Genomic DNA, 20,555 nt, shown 5'->3' on the forward strand with positions numbered 1-20,555 from the left:
GTCAAGCAGCACAGGTTTTCTCTCATATGTAGAATCTAGACACTTGCTCTGCAGCCCACCATCCAGGTGACTCCAAGCCCTTTCCCAGCAGGATGGTGGACTGAAGAACAAGAGGGCAGAGCAGTGACTACAGGTGACAGATTAAAGGACCGGTTTGGAATTTTATATCCTTTTTTTCTCCTTTGATGATAATTATTATTTATATTTTATGTGCTTTGAGTAAGCATACAAAATGTTTTTTTTAATTATATTTTAATATGTGGATATTGCTTCACCTTGCTCACATCCAGCATTATCTTCTTTTGCCATCTTCCCTCTCCTGTGAGCCCCTTTCTTCCAACTACTGGCCACTCTCTCTCCGTGGTACATATGTGTCTAGATTCTACATATGGCAGGAAACAGGATGCTCACCATCATTGCTTCCCCTTGTCTCTGTTTGCTCTTCTTTTACTCACATTCTTCTTTACTCTCTTTACTTATTTTTTTCTTATTAGATAAAAGGTGAAAGTTTTATCTGTCTAAGCCTAACTTATTTTGTTAAGTGTGGTGATCTCTGTAATCTACCCATTTTCCTGCCAATGAAATGATTTCTTTGACCTCTATAGCTGAACAAACTGTACCATATATAGAAACCACATGATCTCTGTCAATTCATCTGTTGATGGATATCTAGGTGACATCAGGGGTATTGTAAGTAGTTCTCAGCTGGTTTGAATGGTGGTCTCATAGTTGTATTATTTCATCACTATGATTATCATTTTTTTCTTTCATGGAGCATGGCTCATTGGTGCTTTAGAATGTTGTTGGCAGAAGTAGAATTAGAAATTGTGAGTTAACTGCTTGGCACATTCAGTTGTCCATTAAATATTGGTTATTTTAAATTTATTTTCCCTGCATGTCAGTAAAACTCAAGTGCAAGCCATTCATTTCTATTCACAGAAGATATTTAAAAATGCCTGATCACAATATTTATTGTCACACTTGGGAGAAATAGGGGCCGGAAGTACCATTCAACTTTCTATATGCAAAAGACATCCCCACAACAGAGTTACTCAGACCAGATGTCAACAGGGCCAAGCATGAAAAATGAAGCAGTCTCACTTTTCCTATTTTAGTATTTAGTATAGAGCATGTTATCACAGATCAGAATAAGTTGGGGCATGTCTCAATGGAGAAGGGAAAAATTCAAAATGATGAAAGTTCAAATTCTAAATAGTGTATTCACTTTAATAATAGGAGTTAACAATAATGAATACATTGTGTTTACTTATAAGCTAAATCTAGTGACAGAACAAAGAGACTAAGAAATAATCTGCTTATGCTGAAAGGAAAATCACTTCCTCCATCTCGATTTTTAAATAGATTTATCTCCCTATGGAGCCGGGGAGCCCAGCAGTTGGTTTCAAGAAAAAGATCTATTGTATATCGAAGCTGTGCTTTTGTTCCTCTTAAAGGATACAGGTTTAGTATCCATGCCAGGGAGTTTGGGGGATAGTTTACCTTCCAAATTCAGATGCACTAGACACCTTGAATGTCATACCCCTTGCTAGAAAAAGGTCATGTGTGCCCGTGTTCCTGTGTTCATTTCTGGAGGGTGTATATCTTGTCATCAAAGTTTCCCTCAGGTTAATTCACCAATAATTTGGAAAATTGTGGGAAAGACAGGACTTATCTTTTAAAAAATATAGACAATTAAGAGGACTAGTAGTTTCCTTGTAGGCATAGCATTGTTTCCCTTTGAGATAATGCAAGTGAGATAACAAGATAGACTTGGTTTCTTCTTAGAATTTAGAATTCTTCTTGGGCTTTAGACAAAGAGAGTGAAGCAGGGCAACAAGAGAATAGAGAGGAACATTTTAATAGGTTAGCATTACTCTTAAGGAAATGCTGCTTTTGAACATTGATAGAAGCACCCAGAAGTCACCTATACATGAACTGAAAATGAAGCAGGTGTTCTCAAGGGAAAGAGAAGATGCCATGATTCAGCAAGCCACTCTGACACTAGCTCTTGACATGTTAATACCACCAGGGAGGTGATCCACTAGATCACCCTCACCCAAGCATGGGTGACTTCAGTCAGTACCAACAATACTTCTGGTGTGCTCCTCTCCTGGCAGGAATCCATTTCTGTGCTGCTTATATGGATTTCTTTTTATAATTATTTTTTAGATATTTCCATCTTGATCTTTGCTTTGCTTATTAGCTGTAAGAGCCCCCCAAATGGAAAACTATCACTCTGTGTAGTGATTTTCAGTCAATTCTATTCTTAGATTTTCATCATTCTTAGTGTGAGAACTTGCAAAACCATTTATCTTTCAACACCTTATTTTACTAATCTATAAGATGGGATATTACTAATGTTTATAATCTCTTGGACTGGTGGTTTGTGGGGATTACACAATAAACAGTGCAAACTGTCACACAAGCAGAAACTCCATCCATTATTGTAGATTATATTCTTAGTATTATTTTTAGTATTTTTATAACTTTAAACTTTTATATGAGGCAACGTCACTTATCTAGGCTGGTCTTGAACTTATTATATAGCTGTGATAATCTCAAACTTCTTATCATCTTTCTTTCATCTTCCCAGTGCTAGGATTACAAAGATTGGTATCATACAAAGTTTATGTAATAGTGGAGATGAATTCCTGGACGTTATGAATGCTAGACAAGCACTCTACCAACTGAGCTATATCCTTAGCCTTATAATTTATTACTTATTAATATTTTTGAAGATTTGTTTATTTATGTATATGCATGTTCTATTTGCATGAATGCCTACACACCAGAAGAGGGTATTAGATTCCATATAGATGGTTGTAAGCAACCACATGGCTGCTAGGAATTGAACTCAGGACCTCTGAAAGAACAGCCAGTGCCCATACCCATTGAGCCATCCTTTCAGCTTCTATTCTAATTTCCTTTATGTACAAGGCAATCAATGCCAATGAAGCATTTATCAATACTTGTTTTTACACTGAATCATTCCATAAAATTTCCTAGGCACTGAGATTAGGGAGATGAGGAAACACTATCACCAAGGAGCTTCCAATCAGGAAGAAGACCATCTGACAGCATGCTCATGCCACTGCTTAACATTTCAGAGGTACTGAGGAAGACTTTTTGTGGAGTTACACATAAATCAGCCACCCTGTGCAAACAGAAGCCCGCCAGAAGTATGTTAGGATGCAATGCAGAGGAGTGTGGTGATTTGAATATGCTTGGCCCAGGGAGTGGCACTATTAGGAGGTGTGGCCTTGTTGGAGGAAGTGTGTCACAGTGGGGGTGGGCTTTGAAGTTCTGCCCAGTGTGGGAGAGTCAAATTTTCTCCTAGCTGCCTTCAGATAAAGATGTAGAACTCTCAGCATCTTCAGTGCCATGCCTGCCTGGATGCTGCCATGCTCCCACCTTGGTAATAATGGACTGAGCCTCTGAACCTGTGAGCCAGCCCCAATTAAATGTTGTCTTTATAAGAGTTACTTTGGTCATGGTGTCTGTTCACAGCAAGGGAAACCCCAACTAAGCCAAGGAGACAGCGCAAAGATAAGCCCGGAAGTCATTAAAAGGGTCCTAAACTGGCATTGGTTGATGTATGTTAGCTTCAATTAATAGTTGGTAAGTACAGTAAGCTCCCTTTTACCTACTAGGTATAATAGTGTCACTTGACACACATCACTCCATTCAGTCTCTATCATTACCGTCAATTATTATTATCAAGATGCATAAACAAAATAAATACTGACTTCATGCCTAAAGGTTTAGAGAACTGGAATGTTAGACACAGAGATTAAACCTACACAGTATCTCTGAATCACTGCTTGTGACATACTTGAACAATATAAAATACTGTGATTAAGTAACTCATCCATTGTTTTTAACTGTGGCCACAGAAATCAAACCGAATTCTTTCTGGCATGAATGACCTGTTTGTCAGAGAGAGCTTGGGCATTTGATGCAATGTGTAGGCCATCTGTTGAGAAGATGGCAGAATGGGCCTTTTCTCTACATTTCAAGCACAATGAAAAGGATGCAGAGAGTCTCCAAGCTCTTTCTTATACCAGCTGGGCATCCTCAAAGACTGGGAAAAATGTCCCAGCTGCCAGTCTTTAGCAACAGCTTTATTATTTTGCCTTGTGGTACCACTTGTGCCCTCACTGCTGCAAGTGACCTGCAGACACAGCACACACATGAGGGAGCAGAGTTATCACAGTTATCCAGCGATGCATTCTTTCTACAGTTACTTAAGCTAGTGCTGCAAGATTTAGCAGATCTAGTACGGGATGCCCAGTTGAGTTTGAATTTAAGATAAAAAGACATTGTATTTTTTTATACAAGTTGATCCCATGCAATATTTGTGACACACTAATATAAAACAAGATTCACTGCTTAATGGGAATTTAGGTGGTTTTTGGGCCTTTTACACTTGCAAAATATTCAAAGATTGCTAAACAGTTTGAGCTAAATTGAACAGGCAGGAAATACCCAGGTATTTTGTATGCAGAGCTTCACATATAGAGTCTATCATGAAGCACCTGAGTCATGATGGGTATGGCCAGGGCTGGGTGGATTGTTTGCTTCCTTCAACCTTGTCTTCATACTGGAGCTCTATCACAAGCTCCCTTGGTCTCTAGTGAGGCATTTGGACTTGAACTGAAAAGTGTAATTTTGGCTCACCTGGCTCTCAAGTTTGGCAAATGCAGATTTTGGAGCTTGTCAACCCCCAGCATTTTACAAGTCAATTCCATATACAGAACCTTTACATATTGATTATTTCATTGTATATTTTTTCTAATGATCCTTTTTTTCTCTGTAGAATCCAAATATGACATTTATACCTATTATTCATTCTTCACAAATCATCCTCCAAATAGTTTATTTATTCCCCAAGTTTCAGAAAAGTATGAGTCATCAAGGATAAGACATTTGCCCAAGGCCGGACAGTAACAATGCAGACACAGTGTTCTTAGTGAGTACTACACAGGGATAAGTTGTGTTTACAGGGAAAGTCGGGCTGGGCAGAGGGCTGGATAATCTGTTGGAACATCAAGATACTCGTATGCAAGTAAGCATCTTCAGCTTCTCCATTCCTTAGTCTTCCTTCTTCTTCTTTCTCCTCCAACCCTGGCTTCCTTTTCTCCTGCCCTTCAACCCTTCCTCTCTCTTCTCTCTTTCTCCCTTCAGACTATCACTAGGGTACTTGTAGTGGACAAAGAGGCCAAGGAGAACAATCTAGTAGGATGTCTAGAATTCACTTTGTATGGTTAGAAACACCAGGATGACTGACTTCACAGACACAGCGATGTCTCCTTGTCTGGTGAAAAAAGGCAATGAAGCCAGTTCCAAGTGACATCATCCAGACCCACACAATATTTTTCTAACTATTAATATTTACTTTAGACCCCAATTTGAGGTAGGGTTTAGAAATAAATTATCCCTATCTTACCAATCCAATCAAATATTTCCTGATTATTAAAACATTTATTGAATACTCAAAGCTCTGCCCACACCACACTATTTCCATCAGGTAAAACATTTTGAGAAATGAGGGTCCTATCATAGTGCATTCACACCCCTAGCTTTGATAGGTGCTTAGTTCTCTTTGGCCACCCATTTAAATAGGTCAGGTACTGAAGTTTGATCACACATTAAAAGACTCTGTTCCTTTTTAAGGCCTTATCAAAGATTTAGCAAGTCTCTCTGAATGAACGAGGGAGCTATTCTTTGAAGCACCTGCTCAGAGATGGAGTGTTACCTGTCAAATGGTTGAAGAAAATGGGAATGCTAAAGATTGTTTTAAAGTGGCAATGGAAGAAATTTTGAGTGGTGAAGAGAAGTGCAGATGACATGTAGATTTACCTTGTAGGTAAATGAGAATTGGTATATGTTATAAAAGGATTACAGTACCCATCACTGCTCCTTCATCTTATTCTCAGATTAGCTTAGTTTTACTCATTTTCTACTAAACATTTGCTGAAATGAAATGCCCCTTTCAGTTTCTTGTAAATAATAATTTCTGGAGAAAATGAAAAACTTTGAACTATCTACATATTTATATCTTCTGTTATCAATATATATGTGGCATATCAGTTTAATTTTTAATTCATGAATTGTTAAAATGAGGATTCATTTACAGAGTCCCGATTAAAGAGAAAACTCACAGGAAGATGCTTATTACAGAAGACTTGCCATAAAGATCTTCTATTCTATGCTTGAAGCTAGTTCTGAAGTGATGGTGCAGGTGGGGTGAGCTATGGTATAAGAGGCATGCACATGAGGCTGTCAAAGCTAGGGGTTTGAATGCAGCAAGGGTCTGAATTATATGACTCTTCTTTTGCAAAACATTTGTTTGTTGGAAACAGTAAAATGTGTATAGTGCTTTGAAAGCCAAAGAATATATATAAATGAAGGGAGCCAGGACTCCAGATCCATATGTAGCAGAGGATGGCCTTATCTGACATCAATAGGAGGGAAGAGAGAGGCTTGATTCCCTAGCGGAGAAGGATGCTAGAGGGTGAGGTGGGAGTGGGTGAATGGGTGGAGGAGCACCCTCCTAGAGACAAAGGGGAGGGGGGAAAAGGGGGATGGAATGGTTGGTGAAGGGGTAACCAGGAAGAGGGATATCATTCAAAATGTAGAATGATTAATAAAAATAAGAAAATAGTAGGTATTCAATAAGTGTTTTAACACTCAGGGCCAAGGAAAGTGGTGTATTTGATGTCATATATGCATATGTAACTGGGTACTGCTGAAGGCCTAGGAAGCTTGGGTACTTGAGATTCCTTATAGATCTTTAAAGATGAAGACTAGCCACCTACAGAGGGCATGGTATTTAAGTTTCTGTTTCGTTGACACAAAATAGAGTCACCTGAGAAGAGGGAACCCCAGGTGAGGAGGTCCCACTGTTAGACTGGTCTGTGGGCATGTCTGTGGGGCATTTGTTGATCACTGACATGGTATGAGATGGGCTAGTCCACTGTTGACCATGCCATACGTGGTTAGGTGGTCCTGGGCTATACATGGCCTGTCTGTATCTGAACAAGCCAAGGGAAGCAAACCAGAAAGTAGCCTCCAGGCTCCTGCCTTGCATTCTTGCTCTGGCTTCCCTCAGTGATGGACTTTTACTGTAAGCCATATAAACACTTTACATCCTAAGTTGCTTTTGGTAATGGTGCCTTATCATTGCAACAGAGAAGCAACTAGAACAGGGGGTCATTTGAAGATAGTCATTCCTCAAACTCCAGCAGAAATCATAGCTGTGTCTCTTTGGCACTGAGGGCATCATATAAATCAAGATGTGTTGTATGATGGCACTAAACAAGTGAGTACAGAGAGCTTTGTGAGCTGGTCTGATGCTAAACCATTCAGACACCTCCATGTTGATTTCTTAAGAAAAATTAGTTGTGCAATATGTATTTGCCTTTTGCATGTTTGCTCTGGTATCTCAGGTAGAAAACCAACTTTAAAGAGAAGAGAGGTGGAGAGTAGTCAGCTAGCTGTATTGAATAGGGTAGGAGGTAACTAGAATTCTTATTTGTTTTTTATTTTATTTAGTCTTTTAAAATTATTCATTAATTTTTATTAGATATTTTCTTTATTTACATTTCAAATGTTATCCTCTTTCCTGGTTTCCCCTCTAAAGCCCCTCTATCCCCTCTCCTCTCCCCCTGATCACCAACCCACCCACTCCTGCTTTCTGGTCTTGGTATTCCCCTACACTGGGGCATCAAGCCTTCACATTTGTGGATGCCAACAAGTGCTTGCTGACAGGATCCTGATATAGCTGTCTCCTGAGAGGCTCTACTATTGCCTGACAAATTCAGAGGTGGATGCTCTCAGCCAACCATTGGACTGAGCATAGGTTCTCCAATGAAGGAGCTAGATAAAAAAACCCAAGGAGCTGAAGGGGTTTGCAGCCCCATAGGAGGAACAACAATATGAACCAACCAGGACCCCCAGAGCTCCCAGGGTAACTAAGATTTTGATGCCATTTGGTGGAGGAGGGCTAGTGATGCTTCTCTTACTTTGTGATGTGTTAGACTTCCCACTGACCTCTGAGAAATAGGGTGGTAACCATTCCAAGGATGGCTGGACTCTATTTTCCAAGTCTGATTCCATCCCACCACATTTCTGTGGAAACCATTACTAACAATAAAAGTAGCTACACAGACATGGTGGTGATGATAACATCGAGCCAGCCTCTTGTTAATGTCTCCAAACCTGTGCACTCAGGATCCTCAGGTGAATGCATCTTCTAAAAGGGGTTGAAGTTTGAGAATCTCCGGAGAAACTCTTTAGGTTAGTGAGGTGTTTTTAAATTATTGTTGTTCTCAGCTTGTTGAGCAATCAAAACCAAATAAAATACCCACTTCAAAGACACAGGGAAGAATCAAGGCCAATTGAGAAAAATAGTAAAATAAAATATATCCCAAAAGTCTTAAAAAAGAATTGGCTATAAACCCTAGATAAAGCAGGTAACAGAACAAACAGTGTGGTCCTGTGATGATCAATCCCACTGAGAATGAACAGCTGTTATTTATTCATATTTAACTTCCCTTTTCTAGTTGTCGCCCTTATTTAATTTTCTGGTATACAACAACCAGCTGCAAGAACAAGAAAAAAAAAATGAAAGAAGGAAACATTTTTCTTGGTAACAATGCTTTCTTTCTTCATCATGGTTCTCTGAGAGCCAAATTACCATGGTGACCCTGGAGCTGGCAGTCACATGTTATGACTTCTCAATGTGGAACTGTCACACATAGAATGCCCGTGTTCTTAAAAGCTTTATTACTGGGCAGAAGCATCGTGTTTGGCACTACATGGGTGGCGGGCTTGCTTGATGCTGTTCAGTTCTTTAATTTGAGCTGTTTCCCCACCATGAACTAGCTAATTCATGCAATGCTTCAGTTCACCTGAGGGTGCCTTTCTTGGTAAAAGTATTTCTAGCTGGAAGAAATGAGACAGTGTGGCAATGATGAAAAGATATGAATTAGGGAGAGCAGAGAAACGGAGAAAGTCTGGAGTTTCCCTCATGGGTTGTCAGTAGATTTTAAAATAAGGACATATTGCAGTCAACACTATTGAAGCAACTAGATAAGCAGATCCACTATACAGATACAATGTAAAGCAATTATACACATAGGTCTATATGGCTACATATGTCTGTAGGTATGAAGAGCAATTAGATCTTAGATAGGTAGGTGAGCAATTGCACAGAGATCAAATACGTGGAATATGAAGAACAATACTCTCTGCATCCAGAAACAATGTAGAAATGACCTGGGGGATGACCTCCTCCTGCTTCCCTTCTTTTGATACAGGGGCTGTCTAGCCCTGATCTTACTTGGCTGGCCTTGAACTCCTGCCTCTGCCTCTAGAGTGCTGCAAATGTGTGCAGCATGAAAGGCCGCTTTCAATAATGGTTTTGCTTATTTGAAAGAAATGCTAAGTGATCTTTCAGAGCTTAACAGAATGTGCATGTTTGCTCCCAAATGTGCCTCTCTTCTTGTTCTCTCTTGAGAACTTTTAATTTTTCTCACTGCTAGATCACTGTGAGACTCTACTCTCTTCCCATTTCAGCCTTTTCATCTTTTTCTGCCCAATGAGACAATCTGATACAATTTTCCATCCTGATTATAAAGGACTCCAAGAAGAGTACATATTCCTCTCCCTTGCTTTAATGTTTAATGTCTTAATGGAGGAGCTAGAGAAAGGACCCAAGGAGCTGAAGGGGTCTGCAGCCCCATAGAAGGAACAACAATATGAACTAACCAGTAACCCCAGAGCTCCCTGGGACTAAACCACCAATCAAAGAAAACATACGGAGGGATTCATAGCACATGTAGCAGAGGATGGCCTAGTCGGTCATCAATGGGAGCAGAGGCCCTTGGTCCTGTGAAGGCTTTATGCCCCAGTATAGGGGAATGCCTGGGCCAGGGAGCAGGAGTGTGTGGGTTGGGGAGCAGGGGGAGTGGGGAGAAGCCAGGGGATTTTTGGAGGGGAAACTAGGAAAGGGGATAACATTTGAAATGTAAATAAAGAAAATATCTAACTAAAAACAAAGAACTTCAGAGTCATTTAAAGCAAAGGTCATTCTTTGCTCTTCATCCTCTGCCTCAGAGATGGTATATCCCAAATAGTAGTTGATATTTGGCCCACATTTTGAACATGGACAGAAACAGAACCACAGCAGATATCACATGTAAATGAAAATTTCAATTTTTGTTGTTGTAAACACCAATTTTAAGGTCTTTGTATGGCAGGATAATCTCATAACATCTGACTAGCACAGCAAGTTTTGAATGGGTTCATTGTCACATCTGGGTTGTCAATATGCCACACAGCCTAGGCCAGCCAAGTGTTAAATTTTTCCAGACAAAGCTTATTGGCTGGGAAGTCAATATTTGGACCTATATCAGTTTGGTGAAATTTTGTATTAAAACCCCTTCACAATTGTTTAAAATAGGCACCCGTTTTTTACTCAAATTGCTGTAAACACACTGTGTAAAGTCCAGACATTCTAGAGAACATTATAAACGTTCTAAGAGTATACCAAACAAAGCAGAGTCAATGGGCAAGATGAATTCCTGACAAGACTAGTATTCAAATGTTTGCCTGAAATCTAGCCTAGAAGATTTTACAGCAGTCAACAATTCTCTCCAATAATATAAGAAATGTCTCTGTGTAAAAGATACAATCTAGTTATATGAAGGAACTGAAATGTATCGTTTTATCTTAAACTAAGTTTGGTTTTAATTAAGTCATACTTTGAAATTATTAAGTAAGTTGTACAGGAAAAAGAATTTGTCACCAAGATCACAGCCTCGTACTCATAGTTCATTTGATTATTGATGTTTGTTTGTCTTTGGTGTTTAAATCTAGTAGGCTTAGACTAATACAGAGACAAAACTTGTATCCATCTTCTTTACTCAATTAGAATTCTCTGTCTGCAAGAGGTGAAATATGAGTTATTTGAAGTACACTATACGGTGTGAGGAAAAAAGGTTAAGTAACTTTCTAACTCATTGGCCTCGATTTTCAGTTCTGACTAGCTGCTGCTCGCCAAAGTATTTTAGTTTTATTTTCCTAGAATGCACAAGCTCATGATCATAAACATCTCAATTAACACAACAATTATAAACTGTTTTAACAGGAATATCAAGGTACAGAGGAAGGGGGGGTCTTCTAAACTTTAATAATCTAGTTAATTGCTTCAATTCTTTACTTTGCTGGTGAATCTACTCATAATTAACCAATTAATTCACATCAGCCGTTCACTTTTTCCCTAACCATGGAACTTAGAGACATAAAAGAGAAAAGGGAAGGCAGAGAACCTTGCTGAACATAAATGTCATTTCATTATAGAACCTTATTAAATGCGCTTAAATGTTTTAATTTCTAGTCCTGTGTTGTTCATAATGAACTCTGCAGGGATTGAAAATGAATTTTTTACTCTGAGATTTTTTTGTCTCTTTTGAATTGCAAAGAGCGTTCCTCTTGAATTTGCAGCCGATAAAATGAAACATGTTTTAATAACACATCAAGCACCTTAGGAGACAACTGTCAAAAATCCACGCTATCTTTAAATCACTTTAATTACATTTCGCTGAGTATAAAATACTGTGTAAGAAAGCGCTTAACTTTATTGATGCCATAGTATTTTCCATGTGGTTATACTATGTGCCATCTGCATAAGATGATTTGTCCAGTTTAGAATGGAGACATAAAGTAAGAGATGGATTTGAAAAGAAAGCCTCAAAACTTGAATAAGACAACTGCGGAAGTTCATGTGAAAGTTTTAATATTAAAAGACTAAGATGGCATTGAATGATAAACAACTAAAATTGATTTAATTCTTACCAGGGCCAAATATGTATTATGCACTTTCCATGTATCTTCTGCATTATGTTCCTCATAGTTCATTCAGACAGGCGCCATTACTACAATCGTTATATAGATCTAGAATCCGAGGCTTCCTGACTGTAAGTCCCCATAGCCTGGAATACATTAAATCACTAATGACAGAATGCACAATTTCACTAATTGCATCACATCCCAAGTGTAACTTATGATGTCATAGTATCCGATGTAAGGAGTTTATAGACTTCAACTGTGTTGAAATGATAAAAATGCATTTTATTTTTTACTGAGATCTTTTATAATTTTTGTCTGTTTTGACTCTGAAATCAGTGGTGTATATTTTGGCATCGGCATGAAAGCATAATATTTGAGTGAGCAGCTGAAGGGCTAGTTGGCTGAGTCACATGTAGGGGTGTACTGGGATGGATCTGTGTCTAAGATGGCATGAGAGCCTGCTAAAGGGAGAGATCTTTTGTGACTGAATGTAAAGGACCATCCACTACCACTGAGGCTGCCTCTCAGTCTCCTATGCTAGTGTAGATGTCACCTCCCTCGACTGTCAAAGTCTACAGTGTCACTTTATACAAGAATATTGGCCACTTTCAGTCTTTTAGATCCAGTTTACTAATTTACCCCCATGATATCCTCCTTCTTTAACTTCATATTCCCCAGTGTCATTTTAGAAAACCATCAGCAACTGTCTCCAGAAAACAGGCTGAATGTTATTCCTATGTCTGTTGACATGATCAGATATTTTCTGTTCACTCTTTGACTAACATGGCATCTCATATTAATTGAGATTTAGATGTCAAGTTGAACACCTTGCATTTCTGGGACAAGTCTCACATCACACAATGGATGGTTATGTTTGTATGTTATTGAAGTTAGCTTGCAATTAAGAATCTTGGGAGTTATGATCATAGGGAATATTGATTTTTGCTTCTTTGTATGTGTGTGTATGTACATGCATACACATATATGTGTGTGTGCCCTTGTGAGTACTTTTGTGTGTGCCTTTTTGAGTGTGTGTGTTTGTGTGTGTGTGTGTGTGTGTGTATGTGTGTGTGTGTGTGTGTGTGTAAGTCATAGGACAGAATCAGGCGTCATCATACCACCCAGCTCCTTTGTGGACAGGATCTTCCATTTGCCTGGAGTTCACCAGTTAGGCAAGACAGGTTGGCTGGTAAGCTTCATTGATCCTTTTGTCTCCCTTCCCCAGTGCTAGGATTACAAGTGTGCCTCACCAATACAAACATTTTAAGTCCTGGCAAGCTGTCAAAACAAACAGCAATCACTCTCAATTAAAAAAAAAAAAAACCATTCAGAGCCAGGCAGTGGTGGTGCATGCCTTTAATCCCAGCACTTGGGAGGCAGAGGCAGGCAGATTTCTGAGTTCGAGGCCAGCCTGGTCTACAAAGTGAGTTCCAGGACAGCCAGGGTTATACAGAGAAACCCTGTCTCGAAAACAAAACAAAACCAAACAAAAACCATTCAGAATCCAGTTATTGCAGTAAAACATTCAATATTTAGCAAAAGTTCTCAAGTTTTTTCGGGACTCAAGTTTTTATGCAAAGTAAGTGCACTTTAGCAAGTAAGATATCTATCCTTGGCTTTCTCTAATTGTCTCTGTTTGCCTTTAGTCAAAGATAGTATCAGTTCCTCTAGGTTGAAAGTATCCAATTCTTTATGAAAGATTGTGAGAAGGATTAATATTATTCCTTTAAACATTTGGTTAAATTGATGCTTTTCTTTTTGGGAGATATTTTAAATGAATAATTTAAATCACATGCTCTGTTCTTCTACACTTTCTTTCTTTCTGAGATAGAGTTAGAAATTTCACTATTCATAAGGATTTGTTCATTCCACCTCAGTAAGGTAAGTTGTTGACATAAAGTTGTGCTAACATCTCCTTAATTTGTGCATATAACATTTCTACTAGCTTATGTATATTTCTTCTGTTATATTTGTATTGTTACTTTGAGACTACTTTCTCATCTTCTTGATTGGGTTAGGTAAGATTATGCTGCTTAACTTTTTGCCATAGGTTAACTTTTTGTTGTGCTTTGCACATCAGTACTTTTTAGCTCACGAGGAATGTTTTTACATTCTGTATTTTTCAGACCTTTGCCTGGCCCCTTCTTCCAGAGCTCCCTTTATATGTGAGTGGAAGTGCTGGTTATTTCTCATGAGTCTTTGAAGTTTGCTTCATTGTTTCCCCCCTTTCCTCTTCTTTGTCATTTGATTTGCCTGCTTTCTATTGGCCTATCACCAAGTTCGCTGCTTGTCCTGTCATCTAAAAGTCTACTGGTGAGCATCCCTATTTAAAATGTTCAGTTATTGAATTTTCAGCTGCAAAAGTTTAGACTTTTTTAAAAAAGATTTTTTTAAACTTTTCATTCATCAAATGACGGTAACATCTTCCTTACTTAACATGGCTTCATTTAGTTCTTTGAGCATATTTAACAGCTCCTTTGAAGTCATTGCTAACCTCAGCATCTGAGAACACGCCTTGTTTCTATTGATTTGCTTCTAAATATGGGCCATGCTTTCTCATTTCTTTGCATGTTTCATGATCTTTGGCTGAATACTGAATGCTTTGCTGCAATAACTGGATTCTGAATGTTTTTCTATTGAGAGTGGTTGCTGTTTGTTTTGATAACTTGCCAGAACTAGATCTGGGAAGCCCATGGTCCCTGCAATATGTGGCCACTGAGACTTCTTCTCAGGTGTTTTTTTTTTGTTTGTTTGTTTTTGTTTTTGTAGTTCATATTTTAGCCTTGGATTTCTGGGTTTTGCATAGTTTAGTGATCAGTTACAGGCTGGCCAGAGGTGTGTTTAAGTAGCCCAAAACCAGCAGAATTTGTATTTACCCATGATGTATTTTTTAAAATATTTTTTATTATTATGTATTTTCCTCAATTACATTTAGAATGCTATCCCAAAAGTCCCCCATACCCTCCCCGCCCACTTCCCTACCCACCCATTCCCATTTTTTGGCCCTGGCATTACCCTGTACTGGGGCATATAAAGTTTGCGTGTCCAATGGGCCTCTCTTTCCAGTGATGGCCGACTAGGCCGTCTTTTGATACATATGCAGCTAGAGACAAGAGCTCCGGGGTACTGGTTAGTTCATAATGTTGTTGCACCTACAGGGTTGCAGATCTTTGAGTTGGTTGAGGGATGTACTTTGCTTCAAGATTGTTATACTTTTTCTTGCTGTGATAAAACACTTTGATCAAAACAACTCAAGAGAGGAAAGTGTTCGTTTCTTTCTTTCTTTTTTTTTTTTTTTTTTTTTTTTTTTTTTTTTTTTTTTTTTTACTTTCAAGTCACAGACCATTGTTGAGGGAAGTGAAAGCAGGACATTGAAGCAGAGACAATAGAGAATGGCTGATTGTTGGCTAGCTCAATCTCATGCTTAGGTAGCTTTCTTATGTAGCTCAGAATCACCTGCTGAGGGATGGAGCTGCCCATAGTGGACTGATGTCTTCTATATTAAATAGCAACCAATTCAGTCCTTTACAGATGTGACCACAGGTCAATCTGATCAAAGTTCCTCAACTTAGATGATAGTAGGTTGTGTCCAATGTGACAATTAAGGCTAACCAGGACAAGACCAAACTTAAGTGTGACCTAGCTTTTACTTTCTGGCATAATTCTTTGCTGCTTCTTTGTATATGTAGTTCCACTAGCCAGTCATGGGTTGGAAGGGTTGAATTCATTCCTGTCTGTCTGTGCTGTGTATGCACAAAGTCTGCATTCTGTCTGGTATATGGCTTAACCTCATCAAACCTCTTAGGTTGTTGACTCTCAGAATTTAATTCCTTGACTAAGTCTACCAATTATTTCAAACAAGACTTTGATCTCAGCTAGTAGGAACACTATTCCTCACTGTTTGCTTTTGTTGTTTTTTTAAGCTGATAATAATTTAGATCAAGTGACCCCTCTCTAGCAGTGGATGCAAATCTATGGTTTTCATGGTTTTCTTTACATGGGTAAACCAGTTTTCCAACAGAGATGGACTGTGCATTTATGTAGGGAGGTGTGTGTGTGTGTGTGTGTGTGCGTGTGTGTGTGATGTGGGTGGGGGGGATGGGGAGGAGTTATAGAGTGAGAAGAACAGCTTATCCCATATTTCATGAATGCCACATTATGAGCTCTTTTGGTCAAAGTTTAAAGTATCGAATGGTTATTTTCAACCATCTTGTTCAGCTTTATTGTTGCCTTGGACAGCCAAAATCTGTCAGTGTCCTGACTCTGTCAGACCGAGCGGGTGTTTCATCTGATAAATGGATCATGGAGGTGTTTCACCTTGAGGAAAGGAAGCAATCTATTTGTGCCCTGACTCCAGTCATTACTTATGGAGCAGTCCAGGCTGATGAAGTTCATGATCTCACAGGCCTCCAGAAACCATGGCTTCCATCAGCACAAGGGCAATTCTAAGTAAAGGCAGCCAGCAATGGAAATGCTGGGGCAGAGGTGTAGCAAGCAGAAAGAAAGCTCTGCTAAGCATCATTGACACTGACTGTACAGTGTGATATAATTCCCACAATTCCTTGCCCCAGTTCTCACAACTAAAAATTGTATAAAATGTTACTTGATTTGTTTCTCCTTTACATGTATTAATAAAAAAGTATCATCAGAGGCCAGTCCAACCTCGTGAACTGCAGGTAAGACCATCCCTCCACCCCATTCACACCTGCCCAGTGTAACCTCAACTGCCTCTCCTCTCGTCATCACCACATCCCAGCCCACACTACCAGTGGAAGCCTCCTAGTCCACCAGAAAGGAATAGGGGTTTTTTGGAGGGGGAACCCAACAAGGGGATAGCATTTGAAATGTAAATAAGAAAATATCTTTTAAAATAGAAGCTTACGGGCTGGTGAGATGGCTCAGTGGGTAAGAGCACCCGACTGCTCTTCCGAAGGTCCGAAGTTCAAATCCCAGCAACCACATGGTGGCTCACAACCATCCGTAATGAGATCTGACTCCCTCTTCTGGAGGGTCTGAAGACAGCTACAGTGTACTTACATGTAATAAATAAATAAATAAATCTTAAAAAGAAAAGAGAGAAGCTTACTGAATACTAAATAGATTGGACCAGAAAAGGAAGTTTGCTTGCCATATAATAGTCAAAACACTAAACACAGAGAAGAAAGAAAGAATAGGAAAGAATAGTAAAAGCTACCAAAGGAAAAAGGCCAAGTAACATAAAGGCAGACCTATTAGAATTATACCTGACTTCTTTTTTTCTTTTTCAATTTTCTATTAGATATTTTCTTCATTTACATTTCAAATGCTATTCCAAAAGTCCCCCATACCCTCCCTTCACCCTGCTCCCCTACCCCACTCCCAATTCTTGACCCTGGCATTCCCCTGTACTAGGGCATATAAAGTTTGCAAGACCAAGGGGCCTCTCTTCCCAGTGATGGCCAAATAGACCATCTTCTGCTACATATGCAGCTAGAGGCACCTGACATCTTAATGGACACTAAAAGCTAGAAGGGCCTGGACAGATATGATGCCAAATCTAAGAGACCATATATGCCTGCCTAGACTACTATACACAGCAAAATATTCAATCACCATAGATCGAGAAAACAAGATATTCACTGATAAAATCAAGTTTAAACAGTATCTGTCCACAAATCTAGCCTACAGAAGGTATTAGAAGGACAACTTCAACTCAATAATGTTAACTACAACAAAACCAAACCAAACCAACCAAAGAACCAACCAAACATCCAAAAACTAGACCAAACCCAAACCAAGAAACAAACAAACAAACAAACAAACAAACAAAAACAAAAACAAACCCAATTAGTGATTGATATCTTCGAGTACCAATGGATCTAATCTCCAAATAAAAAGACACAGACTAAAAGAATCACTGTGAAAACACGAACCGTTCTTCTACTGCTTTCATAAAAACCTCCTCAACATTAAAGATATAAATTACCTCAAAGTAAAAGGTTGGAAGATTTTCCAAGTAAATGTCCCTAAGCAGCAAGATGGTGTATATTTTCTAACACCCAACAACAACAACAACAACAAAAAAAAGAAAAATTCAAACCAAAATTATTCAAAAGACATGAGGAAGGACACTTCATACTCATTAAAGGAAAAATTCAACAAGATGACATTTCAACTCTCAACATCAATGTGCCAAATGCAAGGGCACTCACATTTGTAAAGGAAACATGACTAAAGTTGAAATCACAATTTGACTCTGACACATTGATAGTAGATTTTAGTATCCCACTCTTACCAATGTACAAACCACCCAGATAAAAGCTAAAAAGAGAAATAATGGAGCTAACAGATATTATGAACCAAACATACCTAATAGATTACAACAGAACAGCTCACTAAAACATAAAAGAATATACCTTCATCTCTTTACCTCCTGAAACATTCTCCAAAATTTTTTACAAACTCTGTCACAAAGCAAGTTTCAACAGATACAAGAAAATTGCAAGAACTCCTGCATTCTATCAGACTGTAGCAGATTTAAGCTGGATTTCAACAACAGAAACAACAGAAAACCTACAAACTCACAGAAACTGAACAACTCTTTATTGAATGAATATTGTTCAAGGCAGAAATGAAGGAAATTAAAATCTTCCTAGAATTTAATGAAAATGAATGCACAACATAACTAAACTTATGGGACATGATGAAAGCTGTGCTAAGAAGAAAGTCCATAACATTGAGTGACTTCATAAAGAAATTGAAGAGATATCATTCTAGCAACTTAGCAGCATACCTGAAAGTTGAAGAACAAAAAGAAGCAAACACACCCAAGATAAGTAGATGGCAGGAAATAAAGTAAGGGCTGAAATCAATAACATAGAAACAAGAGAACCGTGCAAAGAATCAACGAAACAAGAGTTGATTCTTCAATGAAATGAACAGGATAGAACATCTATTATTCAAAGAATTAAATTAACAAAGAGACTATCCAAATTAACAAAATCAGAAAATAATCATTTGCTTATACTTAAAAAAAAGTATACTCCACAAAATTGGAAAGTTTAAAAGAAATGAACAGTTTTTTTGAGAGATACAACTTACCTAAGTTAAATCAAAACTAGATAAAAAACTTAAATAGACCTACACCCCCAAGAAAATAGAAGCAGTGATATTTTTAGCACAGAATTCTACCAGACTTTCAATGAGGAGCTATCACTAACACTCTTAGAATTATTCCCCAAAATAGAAACAAAAACAAAAACATTGCCAAACTAATTTTATGAAACCAACAGTCACCCTGAAACCCAAACTCTACAAAGATTCAACAAAGAAAAAGTATTACATATCAACTTCCCTCATGAACATAGATCCAAAAATACACAATAAAAATACTTGCAAGTCAAATCCAAGGACACATCAAAAGAATCATCTACCTTGATCAAATAGGCTTCGTTCCAAAGATGCAGGATGGTTCAGCATACAGAAATCTGCCAAAGTATTCCACCAGACGAAGCTAGCAAAGCTGTTCTTCACAGATCTCCAGATCTGTGTACAGAGTGAAGGCTGTAGTTCTCTGGGGTGACAATGGGAACTAACACGAGCCTCTTTCTTCAGCTTCCAGGGCAGGAAGCTCCAACTCTGTTTCTGTTTTACATGTTGGGGCTCCAGTGTCAGGTTTTATTTGAAGAAAAAGTTCATCTGCTTGTAGATGAGTACCAGGATAACTTCTCAAAGGGTAAATATTTGAATGTTTCTGGTCCTCTTGTTCTTTTCTGTTGCTCAGTTTGTCATTTCCTGCACTAGCATAGCAATATCTGGAAGCTTACTCTGAAACTGTTCAAACTCGTGACAAAGATAGAGATCATAAAATGAAAATTTTTATATTAAAAAGAAAATGAAAGAAAAAATTATATGGTCATCTCATTAGACAGTGAAAAGTCATTAACAAAATCCAGCACCCATTCCTGAAAAAGTCTTAGAGAAATCAGGGGCACATGGGACATTAAACACAAGAAAGGTAATTTAGCAAGCCTATAGCCAACATAAAATTAAGTAGAAAGAATTTTTTAAATTGGATATTTTCTTTATTTACATTTCAAATGTTATCCCCTTTCCTGGTCCCCCCAGCCCCTCAGAAACCATCTATCCCATTCTCCCTCCCCCTCCTTCTATGAGGGTATTCCTCCACCCACCCACTCACCCACCCACTCCCACTTCCCAGGCCTCAGTTTCCCTACACTGGGGCATCTATCGAGCCTTCATAGAACCAAGGACCTCTCCTCTCATTGATGCCTGACAATATGCAGCTGGAGCCATGTGTACTCCTTTGTTGATGGCTTAGTCCCTGGGAGCTCTGGGGGATCTTGTCGCTACTGTCTCTGACAGCAGAAAAGCGATGAAACTGATGTCCTTCTCGAAGCAATTTATTCAGGAACTTAACAATGTGCAGGAAAAAGATGCTCTGACCTCTCTCAGCCATCCCCCTTTATACCCTCTCGTCCACTCCCCATCACCCCAGTCCGCGTAGGCACAGTTCATTGGCTCAGGAATACATTCGTCACATCATCCGATCTTTCATCGTGGCGCATCTGCCCAGTGCAGCTCAAGGTACGTGGCTATCTTGAGGGATATGAGGAAGTCAGGTGTTAGTCATAAGACTTGGCAGCAGTCCCAGGCACCAACTTGGGGCCACGGCCACACCCGCTCCTCACAGGATGTGGTTG

The 20,555-nt window shown here is 38.8% G+C and overlaps 1 long non-coding RNA gene across 2 annotated transcripts in view; it reads right to left on the reverse strand.

Annotated features, from left to right (window-relative positions):
• Gm32122 overlaps positions 1–19,603 on the reverse strand; it is a 32,376-nt gene extending 12,773 nt beyond the window's left edge. For both annotated transcript variants that reach the window (XR_879126.1, XR_387957.2), the window contains exon 1: positions 19,266–19,603. This is a non-coding gene — a long non-coding RNA (predicted gene, 32122). The remainder of the gene's footprint in view (positions 1–19,265) is intronic.
• Positions 19,604–20,555: the final 952 nt, after the last annotated feature.

This window comes from Mus musculus, chromosome 8, assembly GCF_000001635.26.
Source record: "Mus musculus strain C57BL/6J chromosome 8, GRCm38.p6 C57BL/6J".
Classification (NCBI taxonomy): domain Eukaryota; kingdom Metazoa; phylum Chordata; class Mammalia; order Rodentia; family Muridae; genus Mus; species Mus musculus.